We start from the raw sequence: 13,209 nt of genomic DNA, 5'->3' as shown, positions 1-13,209 counted from the left end.
GCTGCCTCATGGCGCTGCGTATTAGAACCACTTTGATAGGAAATGGGCAAATAGTGCGGTTTTGGCCACAGAAATGATTAAAAATGATTTAATCTGTTTAAATACTGCACAAATGGCAGTTATAGTACACATGCTGGAAAACAATTGTTATTATTGTTACCATTATTCATATTTACTTGATCTCATCATTTTCATGATTTCTGGATGGGGCTGGTGAGGCACTGCCTCATTAGACGGCACGTCCCTGACACACACACACACACACACACACACACACACACACACACACACACACACACACACACACACACACACACACACACACACACACACACACACACACACACACACACACACACACACCACACACCGAATTTCACCTGTATTGTTTAAAACATGTCACAATAAATATCCCTGTCTCTGTTGCCTTGGTAGGTGGCATGCTAAATATAGCCTTAGTGTCTTTCCTTTTTTACACAGGTTGTGTGACTGTGGCATCTTAGATCAAGGCTATGTTTGCCTAGCTCTCACTCTCATGATGAACCCAGACTGTGTGAAACACTTGGAGATGCTATTCAACCATCCTGGAAAACCAGCACACAATCTGTTGTCTACAACACTGCAGCATCTGGATCACGATATAGAATCACTTCAGTATGTGCAGTATTTTCTTGTTTTTTTTGTTTTCTGGTTATTGTTTTGTTAGCATGTTTAATGTTTATTTTTTATTAAATTGTGAGACAACGCAACATCACAATGCTATATGACTCATAGCTTGTGCTTGGGTGATATCTTTAAGATTCAGATCAGTGTGATTTTTTTTCTAAGGTAGCCCATGACATCTTAATATCAACCCTAGACAGGTAGAAAATATTTGGGACTTGGAACTAATTTACCCCACATTGCATCAAACCATTCCCAAAGTAGCATCTAAAAGAAATTAACCTTAGACAGGTGTCTAACTTCTTGACTCATTCCGAAAATTGTCCAAAATGTAAAACAGCTGACTGACGTATTCACGGAAGTCACACGATCATAAAACAATAAAGGCTACATTTTCCACCATGATATATCAGGAGGAGGAGTGATCCCCATGTCACTTTTTCTCACATCCAGTGTTGCATCAAATACATTATTTCCATGCCCTCTAATTATAGGCCACATGTGGCATGTTGAAAGCCCTGAAAGGTGCTTGTGCCCTAAGTACTGAAATGTACTTGTTGGCCTACCCTACTTGCGAAGCAATAGCCTATCATATAGACTATGGTTCGTGCCATGTCCTCGGAATAGAAGTGTTCAGCTTGGATATGTGCTGATATCAGGAAAACAAAATTCCCAGAGGCACCTCTAAATCAGTGGATAAAAAACTACATAGCCCTATTTTTACACAAAGCAGCTGTGATGGTCGTTGTTCTGTTCTAGTTCATATTGATTGTTATTAGAAATGTCTTCGGATAAATTGAAAGGTATGGACGAGACACACCGCTCCTTTAAATAGTAAATACATAAAATAAAAAAATCCATATATCGCCATTGAAAAGTCTCCATGGAGGGAAAATGGGCACGCTATTTCAACAAGGCAGTGTAAATCAATAGATGCTAGTGTGGAATTAGACTACTGATAGGTCATCTCGACGCAATAGTCCATCTCAACAGAACACCGGCACACAGCACATTGTGTATTTTCCTGCCCTTTGTCAGTCACAAACTGCTTTTCACTTCGATCACATCTTAATTGTTCTTTTATTTCCCTGAGTAGGCTAGATTCCTGTAGGCTAGGTGATGAATCCTGCAAGACTGTGGCCCTTGTTTTGGAGTTTTCAAACACCCTTACACAGCTCAGCCTGTGTAGGAATGATTTGGGAGATTCTGGTGTTCAGATTCTTTCAGAAGGATTCTCTAGTCCCAATTGCCGACTTCAGACATTAAGGTTGGTACAGTTTTCATGTTTACGCAGTATACTTAAAATGCGCCGAATGTAAAATTCATAGTATTCATAGTGTCACAGTTCTACCTTGCTCTAGACAATACAGAGTATAGATGATGTATGACCACACCGCACAAGCAAAATGTGTTGTTGACTGAAGTAAAAATAAACGAATAAATAAAACAGCAACTCTAAGTCCACCAGTGTACAGTGATGGATCTCCTATTCTTTGTTTTACTAATGACTTCACTTCACCAGCACCTGGGCCCTCATTTATCATCAGTTCATAGTATGCCTTCTAAATTTTGTCCCACGAGTGAAATATAGATTGGTCGGAAGTACAGAAAATTTGGAATTCATCAAAAGTGCGTTGGCTGCTCCTATGCACGTCTCTGCATGATAAATCCCACACCTTTTGAATCACTGTGCATGTGTCAAGGTAATTTGCATGCTGCAACGCCACCAAGTAACCATATATGGTATTGCAATATACTCAAATACCATGTTAATTTGAAAGCACCACCCTGTTTGGACAAATCCAGATTGGCGCGTCGCATGGGGCGGTGGTGCTAAGCGCAGAGGTAGGAACACTTTAGCTGCAAAAGTGGAAGTGTTTTTGGCAGGAGGAGGAGAGTGTTTCAAAAGAAGTGAAAAAAGGAGACACACATCAACGTAAACACTGTCAAATAGCACACTGTCATACTCCAGTGCCATTCAAAGAAAACTTTATGGTACGGTCAATATTATTTGCAATTTCATGTTTCTTCCACTCACATGCATGGTGCGAGGTGTTTGTAGATTTAGGCACATTTTTACGTTGAAGTTCATGTTCATAAATACCACACTTCGCTCAGGAATGATCGCATGCACGCTTTACGGACAGATCTGTGCCTAAGAACGCTTGATAAATGAGGGCCCAGGACACTGTGCATAAAAGCTTTATTCTTTTGCTCTAAACAATGCTTGTAAATTAAATCCTTATTGTAAGCTTGCTCCACTGACCCTAAATACAATAACTGTACATTAATTTGAAGGGGAAATCCGGTGTGAAATGGCTTAAATAGTGTTAAAGCATGATGTTCAGCACTAACTTTTCCACATACCTCATCTGCTTAATTCCCCTGCATTTAGTAATCCAGCGCTAGTTAGCCTATGCTTACATTTCTCTTTTGCTGCGAGTTTACAAGCATCAAAGTAGCCATCGTTATAAATCTGTATTTTCCATGCATTTACGAGGCTCAAAGTGAAATACTTCACTCAATAGTCGCAGGGTTGTTGATATGTAAACCGAGGCATAGAGAACTTTGGTAGTGCAGAGTTTGTTTAGAAACATGGCCATTTGTAGAGACTGCCACAGTCGAATGTAGCCTGCGCCTCAGCCAGTACAACAGTAAGAGAGACGCCACTCATTCGATCCATGCCTGCAGTTCACTTAGAGGGAGTCTGTATTCGGCTGTGGCAGCCTCCAGAAAGGGCCATGTTTCTAAACAAACTGTACACTACCAAAGTTCTCTATGCCTCGGTTTACATGTCAACAATCCCGCATCTCTACAGAATGAAGTATTGTGCAACTTTCACGAGGGAGAAATTGTCTCGGAGACAGGGGGGGGTTGCAGCAGTACAAAAATGCATAAAAGGACAACATCAACAAAAACAAAACAAATAAAAGTACTTGGAAATACAAGGAAAAGGAAAGGAAAGAAAATACAAGGATAGACAAGACAAAGTCTCAGAAACATTGGATGTCTTAATCCACTGACCCTGCCCCATCCGGTCCATACTGTCCCTGCCTCAGCATTTGCACACCATTGCACATTGCCTTCAAAACGAACAAATAAGGGAAGGTTCGAATCTGGATATTTAGAGAGGAAGAATCCTTGCAGATCAGTCATGGATGCTTCAAAAAATGTTGAAAGGAATTCTATAGAACCACAGCGTCCCCTACATTTAGGTCAGTGGCCTAACCAGAACAAAATTGAGGATTTGGAATGGCCCAGGCAGAGTTTATATCTGAATCTCATCAAATATTGATCTGAATAGGAATATGCATATGAGATGCCTTCACAATCTGTAAGATTTTGAGTGATTTTGCAAAGAGGAGTCGACACATATCAACATGTGCCATCCTTATGGACACAGACCTACCCATTTTGGCCCTATATGGCTTGTGCCGAAATACTCAAAAGTGATGGCTTCTAAATAGGCCAAAAAATTGTTTAATAGATAGACTGAAAGCGCTCCAGTTTGTTATGGACATAAAACATTACAAATTTTGTATTGGAAGTTTTCAGAATTGTATTTATTATTTATTTGTTATGCAAATTGGGCCCTAGCTCATTAAATATGCGCACAGGCATCCTGAACATCAATCCATGGAATGCATAGATACACCAAACTTGGTACACATATTCATATGTAGGCCTACTCCCTGCTTCTGAGTACCAAAGGGTTTGAGGATGTGTCATTCAAAGCCTGACTTACAGAGCAGTGGCGGCTGGCAGTCTGTCAAACAGGGGAGGCTGGTCAATTACAATATGTCCAGAATGCAAAAAAAGGGGGTGTTGACACACATCTTACATTGGTCCTGAGCAACAAATGGCCCCACACACTATAAAGGACTCTTGTTGAAAACAAATGTGTTGGAAAGCTGGTGTTTTTACTACACATATTGTTCTTAGTTATTTGAGTGTAGAGCTAGCTCTTTGTGAGAAATCTTGCAGCAGTCTGTTCTGGAATAAACAATAAATGAACAAGGGAACTGACCTGTGGTGGGGATTCTAACAGAGAGCTGGTGCTACTATCACATTATCTAATTCAATTAATCATTATCCCCCTTGTATTCACAGGGAAATGCTATTTAAAAAATATTTTTATTATCATTAGGCCTACCTCCGCCACATAATGATGTGATTGAGTTTGTCTTTGTTGTCTTTGTTCATTACTGGGTGCACAGCTTACCACTAGGGGCCGCCAAATCTTAAAATATTTACTAAACATTGCCAACACAGTAGGCAAGACTCGTCACTCACGGTACTTTGCAGTTAAACAGTTAATCAGACACCACGAAAGCTCAAAAGAAACGGTTGTTCTTCCCTGCCTTTTTCGACAAGTCAATATTAGGCAGCTCTGCTCTGCTTCTTGATATTCATTTTCTCCTCATAAGGATGACTGGAATTTGTATAGCTCTCTAGCTTTCTTGCAAGCTAACCCCCTCGAAAAGTAGGCAACCTCAAATTTTGGAATTGGGAGATTAAAAGGATAAGGACGTGCCACTATTAAGACTTTATTCGCAACACTATGTTTACAAGAATATGTACACAAAACGGTTACGAAAACGTTACCACGACGAGACTTCTCAGTCAAATTAATAACATATCCGCATGTCAACTACTGACACAGATTTTTTATTTCAGGGTTCACCCAATCACAAGTCGGAGCTTCAGTTTCCTGTCCCGATCGCTCTCATGCCCATCTCCCTTCACTCCCACTGAGGCTCAGTCCTCCAAATCAAAAAAATATCTGGGCAATAACCAATGAGCGTTTAGCATTTTGCCATTGACTAAGCACATATTCACACATGCCATTGAAGTCCAGTGAGACTCCACTCACTACCGTTGTCATGAGGGGGGAAAAAACTTCAAGCAGACATTAGATGAACCGCAGAATCTTATTACTGCCTGATTTTATCAAGTTGAGCACATGCATCTATGGAGCCAGATATGAAATAGCAATGTTATAAAGTTGGATAAATCATTACTCAAAAATACTGTTCACCATGATTTCGTACAGGAGGCTCCGCCTCCCTTGTACTCATAAAGGAATCGCCTCTGTTACAGAGAATACAAAACTTTAAATGCGTTTTTCTCAAAATTGTATTTACGAATTTGCATTGCACATAAAAGTTGATATCTCAATTTCTCTTGTACTTACCCACGCCTAACGAGAATATCTTCTTAGCCACATACTACAACTATCTAATGAGGGGTTTGTTGATATCTCATTCACAACTTTTGTTAGAGCAAGTTGTCTTGAAAAACATGGCATGTTTTCTTTTTTTTTGGGACTTCAAACCATATTTCATGATTTCTGGGCATACAAAAGCAGATAATCACAAACCCCTTAGCAGGTAGTTTTACTTTGACTGTATCAACAAAATGAGCCCTGATGTTTGAGTCTGGCACCATCCAATGAGGCTACAGCAGCGTTTGAAATGTAAGCTAAATATGCACATATTTAATGAGTTTTGGCTTCATTTAAATAAAAATACATATAATTCTGAAAACTTCCAATACAAAAACTCTTAGGTTGTATGTCCCTAATAACTTGGAGAAGTTTCATAGTCCTGCCATATTAATCTAAATATTCAGCCTCCCTCTCGCCTCCAATGTGGTAAAAGTAGTGAATTTTGTTGTGTTTCCATCATTTGTCTACCTCACAAAAACCTGGCTTTTGATCTTTTTTTTTTTTTTTAAAGCCACTGTACTTATGGAAAAAAAGACATTATTGAGACTACTAAGAAATACTAAGAAATGACATACTCTACTTTTAAATACATTTGTTCACCCTAGCTGTCTTTTTTAATTGTATACACAGTCTTGCCTGTTGTAAACTGAGTGACAACTCATGTGAGACTCTGGCCTCCATGCTTCAGTCACGGAACTCCCTGCTGGACCTTAACCTGAGCCATAATAGCTTGGGGGATTCTGGAGTGCGGATTCTGTCCAAGGGTCTGTCGAGTCCCAAATGCAACTTGAAGACATTAAGGTCTTTCTTGTGTTTCTTCTTCTTTTTATTATTATTATTATTATTATTAGTAGTAGTAGTAGGAGTCAGAGGTGTGACCAAGTCACTAATGTGCAAGTCACAAGTAAGTCTCGAGTCTTTCCACTCAAGTCCGAGTCAAGTCACAAGTCAAGACACATCTGACCAAGTCAAGTCCAAGTCCAAGTCGTACCCCAGCCAAGTCAAGTCCAAGTCCAAGTCTCATTTTTTTTCAAGTCCTTAACAAGTCACAAAGGGATTTCCTATTTGCAATCACAATTTCGATCATAAATTCATTAGTATAATAATGAGACCTGAGTAAAAAGATGACAATTACTAAAACAGTTGCAGAGAAATCAGTCTAAACCAAACTACTGCTTGTGCTGTGTATGTAAAATGACATTTAATTTCATATTTTTTTTCACATAAAAATACATTTCATGTGAATTTGTACTTAAAGAAAGGAGCAACCATACGCCAAATATTTACTGTCCAGTGGGCAAATAGTCCTGTTTGCAAGAATGTGTGCGTATGTGTGTGTGTCCGTTCCATCATCTGATGGCATAAACCTATTCCACTACTCCACCCTGGTCTTGGTGGTGGGCCGGTCATATCTAGTCAAGGTTGTAAGTTATACAGACTCTAGCATCATAACGCTAAGGACAGGACTATGGTTAACTTTTTCACTAGGAGCACAGGCAGGGCCGCTGACAGCTTTGGCTGGAAGGTTTTGTCAAGACATTAGGGGGGCATATTACACTTCCGACCTGAAAACGCGGATTCACACTTTCAGCGTACTATGTTTGAATTTACCCACAAAGGCCAAGGGTGAAAGTAGTAGCCTATTCATGTCTTACAGGTGCTACCCACCCTCCCCCCTCTCTTTACTGTAGTGTAACACTCGACTAATGTAAACATTTTGGTTTGGCTTTAAAAGACGCCATTTTCCCTAAGGTACCATATTAAGCTCACCATTCTCATCAAGACGTGACATACAGCAGGGGTAATCAATTGCTTTTTTTTTTTTTTTTAATTGAGCCGTGTGTGTGTGTGTGTGTGTGTGTGTGTGTGTGTGTGTGTGTGTGTGTGTGTGTGTGTGTGTGTGTGTGTGTGTGTGTGTGTGTGTGGGGTGGGGCTACACATGTGAGACAGGATGATGAGTTAAACAGCACAGCTCAGCAGACTGCCCTGTCTCAGCTGGTCCATGATGTTCACCTCATCCCATTATCTGTGAACCAAAGCTGAGCATTGACAGTGTCATAACTGTGAACCCACCAATGAGCACGCACATGCATGGTGCAGTACTAGGCTATAGTCTGCTGTAGGCTACGTGCCAACAGTATTTAGCCTAGTAGACACTTGTCCATATGGGCTAAGAAATGAGGACAAAGTAGGCCTAGTTAGTTGGATTAAATTCCTGGTAAAGTAATGATGAATTACCTGAATTTCCCTCTGGGGATCAATAAAGTTACTCTACTACTCTACTCTACTCTACTCTACTCTACTATTGTTGAAGCTGATATCGGCATTGTCGCAATGCCGCAATGGCCCATCACCAACCATTTTTACTGCGTCACAGTCCAAGTTAACTAGAACTTCGTTTGCACAGTCATTAATCCACGTCTTGTTAATCATATTAGGCTACTATTCGCCGGCACGCTGTCAATTAAACATGGCGTTAGCGCTGCAGAATGTCAGTTATGGCAACGAGGCAACCTTGTTCTGCGCTTCTACAGTGTAGGAAGAAGGAAGGTGTGTAATGCCCTATCCAACATTTCGCTCTCATTTTTCCCGAATGAATATGCGCCTCGCGCCATGCTCTGGTCTCCCTGTTCTCCCCAATCGCCCTCTCCTCCCCCTCAAAGGCACTTGTATGCTGTTCATGTCTCTTCAAAAAGATTAAGTTCACCGTCCAGGTCATAGATTGTAGCCAAACAAAGTTCTGCTTCTATGTTTCCTATTTTTTGTTAATTTGGAAAACAGGGTTACATCCCAGTTCTCCAGTGCTGGCGTCGTGTAGCTCTAACGTGTCATTTCCAAGCAGCGGTAATTGCGACTCCAAACTCCCCCAAAATAGGCTACCAAACGAAGCATGTAGTTCGAACTGTGAGAAACATAAGATAAAGCGGTGTCGACACCACGAGATACAAGGTTCGGGCTGGGAGCAGCACGCGAGAGTGAACATGCTTTTTATCCACGGGAGCCGACCCATGCCTATGTCTTGCGCTGCTCAGCAGTAGCTTGCAACATCTATCTCACATTACATTTAAACTTCATGATAGGCTGCATTAAAGATTGCGTTTGAACTGATGTGGCTGGCATGATAGTGTGTCAAGGCTGAGTTTTAAAACTTTCAAGGAACAGGTAGCATATGGCATTATCTTACCATTTGACACGGGACACTGCTACTCTGCTTTCAGCTGGCTGAGGCGGTATTCCAAAGATAGCCCTGATGTCCTTAAATGTTTCGATTCAAGTCATCGAACAACAAGCAGTGAGGTTCGGGGCGCATAGCTTGTTTATAGCCATGCGCAAGCTCCGCGGGAAGCAGTGTTGCTTGCGCTTAGTTTCTTCAAAGTTTTTCCAATAGCCATGAAGTATTCCTCATCTCGCGCCTTGACCAATTATTTGACAATTTTGGTCGTTTGTCTTGTCTCTTTGCAAGACTGTCATGAAGGCTAAATTATTTCTCTTTGGAACCATTCACCAGCATCTAAAGTAGGCAACCGGTGGAGCTCTTTTGATGGATGCAAGACCAAGTGTCCTCTGCTCGCCTATTTTCGATTGCATGCTGGAAGACTAAGACATGTATAAACGTGTCTTTTTGTATTGATTCCAATACTCAACCGATGGTGGCTGGTCAATGCAAAAAATGTTACCGAGAGGTTATCTTTCTAGACTAAGCGCGAGCTTAACTGCATTTCCAGCGCGTGGAGTTGTGGTCATGAAATAGCCCTGGGATATCAAGCCATCCCTTACGGAAGGAAAATATACTGCAATATACTACAATTTATACTGCAATACATTAGAAAATATATCACAATATATCACAAACACGCTCATATATTTGAAAATATATAGCAATATATTATTGAACAACATATTACTATATATTGATCCATATATTTTAAAATATATGGCTGGCAAAACAAAACTGTATTCTACTATTCAGTCTGTATTTCTTGATGTTTTTAGTTCAGCAAGCACATTTTGCACGACATTGGACATTTACTCGACATTATAAAGTCATTTTAGGTGGACCATATATGGCCATATATAATAATATATTGATCAATATACAGGAGTCTCTGATTGAATCATCTCAGCTCTCATATCACGTATGACGCGCCTACGTCACGTCGTCACAACCTGAAGCTAAAGTGGCGAGAGAGCCGTCTCGGCTCGAGCGCGGTCCGGATTTTAGCTCCACAGTGTCGCCAGCCAGACTACCCACCACAGTGACACAAACCAACCAGCCGTCTCGAGGTAAGTTATAAAGAGAAGTTTGTTAATTTGTTAACATAAATACACAAGCATATAGTCTGAAACGTCTACAGTGGTTGATGTGCAAAGTTTAGCCAAGTGGTTATCGAAGTTGGATGTTTGTTCATTTTTTCCCCCAAGGACTAGAAATACGTTATTTTTTGAATTTCCCGCGCTACCAAGCTATTGTAAGCTTACTACTAGCGGTATTTGCGTTGTCGAAATGGTGTGTAGTTCTCATTGACAGTAGGTCTGGTTCTACACATCTTGAAAACGTAAACGTAATACTTGGGTCGATAATACTTGGATGGTTGTAGTGGTCAATTTCAGGTGAGCCCACTTTATTTGGCTTGTCAGAGAACGTTAGCAACATCTATCTGGCTAATACTGCTGAGCCCCAACGTCAGCCTAGAAAGCCAGGCCTCAGTTAATTAGCCGCCTAGCTTACTCGGCTAACGCAAGGGAATCAAAGCAGAAGTGAAGTGCGACAAGATCTAAATGCACATCGCTAACTTGCTTAAAAAATGGGCACTACAGTATAGTAAAACGAGGCAATGTCCTGCATTATTTTTGGTAAAGCATAGCTGTTGCTGCTTCGGTTTTCCCATTGTGGTAACATCAATAGGTTTTTTTGAGTAACTTGCTCACGAACTAACTGCACTGTCCCGTTCTTGTAGAGCTATTGTTAGAGGTTAACGAAGCCTTGTCGTCAAATTGGTGAATTTCAAAACGGTAGCCTACACGTCGTTGTCTTCGGCTACTCTGTGATAGTTCGGGGTTTGCTTTGCTCACAGCAATTGCATTCATTGAGTCATGTTGGTGTTCATGTTTACTCTTAAACGAATGCGCGAGTCATTCTTGTTCATCGGAATTCATTCTCGCCAGTTACATGCATGAGTTTAAGTCTTCCTTCGCTTAATCATCTTCATAAAAGAGTGCCTTCGTGCCAAGAACAGACGTGCAACTGTTAACGATGCTGGCTGCTGCGATTTCAATGTCTTATCTTCCCTGTTGTCGGGACGAGACACAGAGTGCCACTACGACGCTCTGCCACTGCGAGCTAGAATGCTGTAGTTCCACCAGTCTACCGAACCCCCCAATCCCCCCCCCCCACAATTTAGCTCACAATTCTGACAATGATATAGAAGTGATGAGCTTGGTGGGTATCCTTGTGCCTATTTAAGGTTAAGTGTGTGAGTGAATGTTAATTTTCTGTTGCTCTTTTAACTTTTTTTTGCAGAGGTTGCTGAAGAAGTATGCAGCGATGGTCTGGAGGAAAAAATAGTCACATGGACTGGTGTGCATTCCAGTACTTGAAATGGTAAGCAATACTGTGCCTTTACTATGCTCACTCACTGGTGATCATGCACTAAATTGGGAATACATCTATCTGAACTTTGGGAGGAGGTTCAGACTCCCTTGGTGCAAATATAATCGTTTCAAAAAATCCTTTATACCTCATTCAATCAAGCTACTGAATAAACCGGGAATAAGAGAGATTGAGTGGGACAAAATGGACCTCTGCAGCTAGTGTTGGTACTGCTGGTGGGGATGGAAGCTAGGGTAAAAGTTGGGAGGGGGATATGTAGACATGAATGTATCCCTGTTTTTATTATTTTTATGTTAATTATGGAATGGATGTAACCTAGTTATTTATTGCAGGGTGAAGGTGTGGTTGGTTGTAGGACGGTGTGTGTGTGTGTGGGGGCGGGGCGGTACTGAGCTGTGTGGGTGTGCGGTGTCGGGGGGGGGGGGGGGGTGGGTGTCTGGACTGGATTGGTCAGGGGCAGTGGGTTAGGACATCCAGATTTAGAGTTTACTTGAGCTACATTATTAACTGCACATTGAATGTGTGAAACTTGCTGATGTAACATGTTACATTCAAGGGTTCATTTGGCTAAATGTGGTTAAAATCATTGACCTGGGTTTACAAAGCTGGGCAATGTTGGGCACTTGTTTCAGACTATTGAAAGGAAGGAGTATGAGAATGTAACACAATGCTTAACATGAAAAATAAAACCCTTCATGAACCAACGGTGTATTTGGCCCCAAACTAGTGGCATACCCTTCAAGTTTCAATGGGTTAGAGAGTTAACATTCTTTTTACTTTACTTTTGCAGATGCTGTTGCTCAGGCACATCCAGGTGCGAGGATGGGGGAGATCCGGATGTCGCTAAATAAAAGAATCTGTGAACTGCTTCACCAAGAGAAAAAGAAGTCCATGGACAGGCCTATGAGCCCTCTTGTTGACCTTGAGTGACTGAGGCTGCGGGCGGTCTGCCCCTGAATTCACCTTCACTTTCTTTTCTTTTTAAAAAAAATATATCTGAAGGTGTGTGTGTGTGTGTGTGTGTGTGTGTGTGTGTGCGCGCGCGGGTGTGTGTGTGTGGGCGCGGGCACGCGTATGTGTTTGTGTGTGTGCGCGTGTGTGTGCACGCGTGCATGTGTGCCAGTGCTTTATGTGAGGTGTTTCGCTTACCGGCCACAGCCACAGTTTTTGTTTTGTTTTCTTTTTGTTTTATTTGGGTTTTTTTGTTTTGTTTTATTTGGTTTTTTTTTTTAGAATATTTCTGCTTTTTCATTAAGTACAAGTTACTGGCCAAAGTGGGAGACTGAAATTGTTACTGGCCACAGGCAAGTTTCACCAGTATTTGGCCTGTTGGCCGGTGTCGTTGTCAAGTCGTTTCCCTGCCTGTCTGCCCCTCTGTCTCTGCATGTGTGAGCGGTGGTGTTAAAGGGTCGGTTGGTTTCATGTTTTTAATAAACCAATGTCAACAGTTGAATGAATTGAATTGATGTTTGGTCATTGTTGTAATTACATTACTTCATAAATGCCTTGTATAAAGTACGTTACAGTATATTGTGTAGTGTAATGCAATACATAAGTCAATATATGATTTAATTAATAAGCCATATACTATGGGATATAATCCAATATATGCAACAGTATACTTTACAGTATAATGCAATACATAAATCAATATATGATTCATCAATAAGCCATATATTATGGGATATAATTCAATATATGCAGTAAT

The 13,209-nt window shown here is 41.0% G+C and overlaps 1 long non-coding RNA gene across 1 annotated transcript; it reads left to right on the top strand.

The window, feature by feature from the left end:
- Positions 1-9,666: 9,666 nt before the first annotated feature.
- On the top strand, positions 9,667-12,963 carry LOC134454491 (uncharacterized). The gene is made up of 3 exons (XR_010035837.1): positions 9,667-10,174; positions 11,412-11,492; positions 12,292-12,963. It is a non-coding gene; the product is annotated as an uncharacterized LOC134454491 (long non-coding RNA).
- The last annotated feature ends 246 nt before the right edge of the window (positions 12,964-13,209 follow it).

The sequence above is a fragment of the Engraulis encrasicolus genome, chromosome 1 (assembly GCF_034702125.1).
Source record: "Engraulis encrasicolus isolate BLACKSEA-1 chromosome 1, IST_EnEncr_1.0, whole genome shotgun sequence".
Classification (NCBI taxonomy): Eukaryota; Metazoa; Chordata; class Actinopteri; order Clupeiformes; family Engraulidae; genus Engraulis; species Engraulis encrasicolus.
This window is presented reverse-complemented; position numbering and strand designations above follow the sequence as displayed.